We start from the raw sequence: 5,186 nt of genomic DNA on the forward strand, positions 1-5,186 counted from the left end.
TTTAAGTGCTCTGGTTCTCTTGATAATGAAACCTGCCGAACTATTGGCTGACAGCATATCTGCCGAAACATGTTGAACACGGTACATTTTGTTTGATATTTTGAAAAATATGCAAGGAAATGATTTGAGACTTCGTATATGAATAGCAAATGTGCATATCTCTATTTAAAAAATATGTATGGAGAAAATTTTCAACGCGTTTTTGCGTAATTACACGTTTTTAGCTACCCTTCCGAAAACAGGTACACTGCCGAATACTGGTACAGTTACCCTAGTTTATGTATAGTTTAGTGTACTTACTGCTTCAGCGGCAGCTTCTACACGTACTGGGGCGCGAGTTTTCATCTGTAATAGATTCATTTTTTTAAAAATAAATATAGCGAGAGTTTATTGAGCAATGATATAAAAAATATTAGTCTACTTACTTTTTTAATAACAAAAAATAACACAAAACGAATTTTTGTACAAGAACACGACAGGACGACACTTTAAACAAAATGGACCGGTAATAAAGTCTGGTCTCAAGATGTATGTATTTAAGAGGTGAATTATTACGCGACTTTACCGGGCAGAGTGACCAGAAATACCGATTTCTCTGTACAGCAATTATCCGCTGTACAGTCTGTTCCCGAGTTACACGGTTCTCGACTTACGCGGATTCGGAGATACGCGGTTTTCTAAATTTGACAGATTAAATGTCAAATCAATACAATTTGCTTCAAGATCGGTATAAATTGCATTTTTGCTGTCAAATTGAAACCGCTTAAAAGCCAGAAATATTAGAATTTTCTACACGAATCATAACAAATAAATAATAGTGTGTATAAAAGTACTACATTAAATAAAAAACTCGGAGTAATCAATAGAATTTTAGTAAAAAAACGTGAAATTCGACTTACGCGGATATTCGAGTTACGCGGATTCGTTGGGAACGCAGAAACCGCGTAACTCGGGAACAGACTGTACACGATACTTGATATACGTTTACGTTTACTTATTTTTAGAGAGACTTTGAGGTCTAGCTCATTCGCCTCTTATAATCGATATACGCGAATTCGCAGCAAAGTGTATGAAGACCAGGTGGTCTCGTCCCATACAAATTGACAACTAATTTCAGAATAAAAAAAGGCTCCTTCTGACAGAAGGGTGAAATGAATTTCCATAGGAACCGTTCACTTTGTTCTTAGCAACACATACGTAGTACACATTGGTGTCCTCATCGACGGCATTATTTTGATTCAAAATGGATTTTAATTAGTTCAGATTTGGTTTAACTTACAATAAGAAATATTTGGTGTGGTTTTTAATATATTTCCCAAGTGCCACAAATCCACTAAACGACCACTAAACGGCTTCTAAACGACTCAAGTTCTCTACCTAAACGGAATATTGAAAGACTTCGTTTAGCAGACGGCAAACGACTCATGCATTCTAAAAATAGCAAAAAAGCTGGTGGCGTCATCTGTTGGTGGGATACCCAACCAGTGGAGCTTCCTCACTTGGAGGAGAGTCTTCTCATTTCCTCTGTACTGTTGTATGGTTTCGCATTGAAGTTATGCATCGCTAGAACTAGAACGGCGATACGATTGTTTAAATACTAAACTCCAATGGAAACCACCAGCACTGAAGCAAGTGAGATTTGAGTAATGGTCGTTGGTGTAGATACCCACGTATCTGACCACACGACCATTCATATAGATTTTTGCTCGGAAAGTTAGAAGGCTATATAGGTCATGATAAGATGAAACTTGTCGAAACACATTGCAAGAAAAGGATAGCAATATAATGATGAGTTGTAATACGCCATCTATTGATCAAACCAATGAAGCTGTGGAGCTTTCATTTTTTTTCTATGGATATTCAATTTTCCAGTCGTTTAAGCTTAATCTGTGGCGCTTGGGTTCAGTGCAAATAACGAAGATTCTAAGATTATTTGTGTTGTGGGCAGCCGTGCCGACCCCTGGACTTGCCGTGGTAGTTGTGCTACCACTTGTCAATGTCCAGGGGACGACAGTGTGTCACGCACACTGTCGTACGCACACTAAGCGCGGGCCGCTTAGTGTGTGTTGTGCGCTCGGACAAGCAGGTGTTGCGAGCAGCCGGTCGAGCAGGGCTCCCGGCAGGGCACGGTACGGCTGGCGCGCGGCCGAGTATTTTAGTGTGTATTGTGCTTGTGAATTTATATTTATTATGTGTACCGTTATATCAGTGTTTTTAATAAAGTACCTGAGCTCAAGCCAAAGACACAACAGTGGCGACGAGGATGGGATCCTCTTGCGTAAGGAGGATCCCTAGAAGAACCCGCGGTCGCCATCGCGATCGAGCGCGTCGGTTGGAGCCGGCGCCATCGCGATGGCACGGGTCCCCACGACAGTGGGACGCCGTTCGACGAGGACCGCTGCCGCCGCCGCCGTCAAGACCGTGGCCCTGGCTGTCGTCCCGCGATGGGGACAGAAGGGACAGCCGCACACACACACTCGGCGATGTTTGATTCGCCGGGCTGCAGGCCCAGGGAGCGCCGGCAATGGAAAGGTCGAAGCCTGATTGCCGGGCCATCTGCGGCGACGCTAGGTGTCGTCGGGCTGCAGCCCAAGGAGCGCCGGCAGTGTAAGAGGCGAATTGTCTTTCTGCCTAGCTGCCGGGCCATCATTCGTGACGCGAGAGGTCACTGAGTTGCTGCCGCTGTGTTCGACGGAGAGGGGGCGAGATGCCAAGCCCTGCTGCTGCCGTCGTGTTTGACGGAGAGGAGGGCGAGGTTCCATGCCGCCCCGCTGCAGCCGTCGTAGACCAGGGAGAGGGGGCAAGGTCCCATGCCGCCCCGCTGCAGCAACAGCGTCAACGGAGAGGGGCGAGGTTTCATGCCGCCCCGCTGCAGCCGTCGTGTTTGACGGAGAGGAGGGCGAGGTTCCATGCCGCCCCGCTGCAGTAGTGTCAACGGAGAGGGGGCGAGGTCCCATGCCGCCCAGCTGCTGTCGTTGTGTCGACGGAGAGGGGGCGAGGTCCCATGCCGCCCCGATGCTGCCGTTGTGTTTGACGGAGAGGAGGGCGAGGTCCAATGCCGCCCCAATGCAGCAAGAGTGTCAACGGAGAGGGGGCGAGGTCCCATGCCGCCCCGCTGCTGCCGTTTTTATTCGTCGGAGAGAGGGGGAGGTCGCATTCCGTCCCCAGTTGCAGCACCGACGTGTTGTTCCCGACGTGAAGGGCGAAATGTGTGCCGTCCTTGCTGCAGCAATTGTACTACCGCTGCAGGATGCCATAACGGGCTGCTGGAATATGCTCTTCAGCCGGATGAGGCTTGCGGGACAAACCGGTCGCCGCCGGAGAGATCGCCAGCAGCAGCGTAGCAGCGTGCGGAACGAGTTGCTGGGAAATGCTCTCCTGCCGGATGAGGCTAGCGGGACATTACGGTCGCCGCCGGGGAGATTTCCTGCAACGTCGTAGCAGCGTTGCGGTAGCCGGGTAGCGGGGTCGCAGCTTAGGAGCAGCATTTGCGCAAAAATGCCCCAGGACAATGTTCTATGGCCGGAGGGTGTCACCACACCGATATTCCCGCAATGGAATATGCGCGTGTCGGTTCGACCCCCTCCGGATAAGTAAAAGGGGGAGATGTTGTGGGCAGCCGTGCCGACCCCTGGACTTGCCGTGGTAGTTGTGCTACCACTTGTCAATGTCCAGGGGACGACAGTGTGTCACGCACACTGTCGTACGCACACTAAACGCGGGCCGCTTAGTGTGTGTTGTGCGCTCGGACAAGCAGGTGTTGCGAGCAGCCGGTCGAGCAGGGCTCCCGGCAGGGCACGGCTGGCGCGCGGCCGAGTATTTTAGTGTGTATTGTGCTTGTGAACTTATATTTATTATGTGTACCGTTATATCAGTGTTTTTAATAAAGTACCTGAGCTCAAGCCAAAGACACAACAATTTGTGTATTAGGCAAGTCGTCCGAAAGCTTGTTTGGGGAAATGTTTTCACCCATGCTGTCAAAAAGTGACGTTCAACTTTTGCTATGAAAAACAGGCTATGAGACCACCTGATCTTTATACACTTTGGGCTAGAAATAGACGAACCGAGATCATCGCGGTACCGCGAAAATCGCGTATGACTTGAGCTGTCAATTATGTTATAAAATCTGACAGATAGGCGAGATAATCGCGGTTCGTGTATGGAACCATCCGAGGTCTGATGAGGATTGAATGTGCCAAGAAGAAATATTTTTATATCAATTTGCGAATCACATTATTTATTTCACATAGTTTATGCAAAATAAAATACAACCCCCATTTCTCAGCACGTGTTTTCATACAAATCCGCCAGAAAAAGTCAAACTAATCGGTTCGCGCTACCGCGAAAATCTCAGCAATACCGAAGTTGGGTATCTCTGCGAATCAGCAGGCGCGATTGGAGGCGCGGAAGATTTGACAGCCAACTGTTCTACAACTGTTATAAGCAAGGCGCGATTTTCGCGGTACCGCGACGATCTCGGTTCGTCTATTTCCAGCCATACATTTTTCAGAAAGCAGAATTCCGCGGCCGCGAAATCAAGGTCCGTCTATTTTCGGCCTTATGTTTTTTTAAAAGGGTATTAGTTTTATTTTGCTTCAAATAAATATTGTTTGTATTAATTATAGCAAGAAAATATTAATTTAAAAGAAATAAACACAGAAAAAAGATCATAAAATCAGGATTTGAACACACGCTTTCTCGGTTCGGAACCAAAAGCGTTGTTGCTGCTCTATTTGGCAGTTACATTAGTGAGGGTGCCAAACCAGTACAGGCGGTCCCCGAGATACACGGTACCTCTCATACGCGGATTCGGAGATACGCGGTCTTCCAAATTTGACAGTTCTTTGAGCAAATTGTACTGATTTGACACATCCATTGTGAAATACTAAATAATTTCCGTATTGATCGAATGTGAAATACCATTTCCAAAGGTTTAAAACTGTTCAATTCATTAGAAACATATCAAACAATTAATTTGGTGAGTAAAACCACCCCCTACTTGCAAAATTGCACGAAAATTAGTTAGTTATATTTAGTTTAGTTGTAGTTGTATTTTGGCGGGAAATCACGAGATTCGACTTACGCGGAAATTCGAGATACGCGGTATTTTGCGGCCGTTTTCGGTCCCCAGTAACCGTGTATCTCGGGGACCGCCTGTATATAAACAAGCTAAGATGGCAGCAAAC

At 46.9% G+C, this 5,186-nt stretch overlaps 1 long non-coding RNA gene across 1 annotated transcript in view; it reads right to left on the reverse strand.

Annotated features, from left to right (window-relative positions):
* The window catches only part of LOC121595444, a 57,694-nt gene extending 53,710 nt beyond the window's left edge, over positions 1 to 3,984 (reverse strand). The window contains exons 1-2 of the long non-coding RNA XR_006005166.1: positions 3,893 to 3,984; positions 301 to 345 (exon numbers count right to left, since the gene is read on the reverse strand). This is a non-coding gene — a long non-coding RNA (uncharacterized LOC121595444). The remainder of the gene's footprint in view (positions 1 to 300; positions 346 to 3,892) is intronic.
* Positions 3,985 to 5,186: the final 1,202 nt, after the last annotated feature.

Source organism: Anopheles merus, chromosome 3R (assembly GCF_017562075.2).
Source record: "Anopheles merus strain MAF chromosome 3R, AmerM5.1, whole genome shotgun sequence".
NCBI classification, from domain to species: Eukaryota; Metazoa; Arthropoda; class Insecta; order Diptera; family Culicidae; genus Anopheles; species Anopheles merus.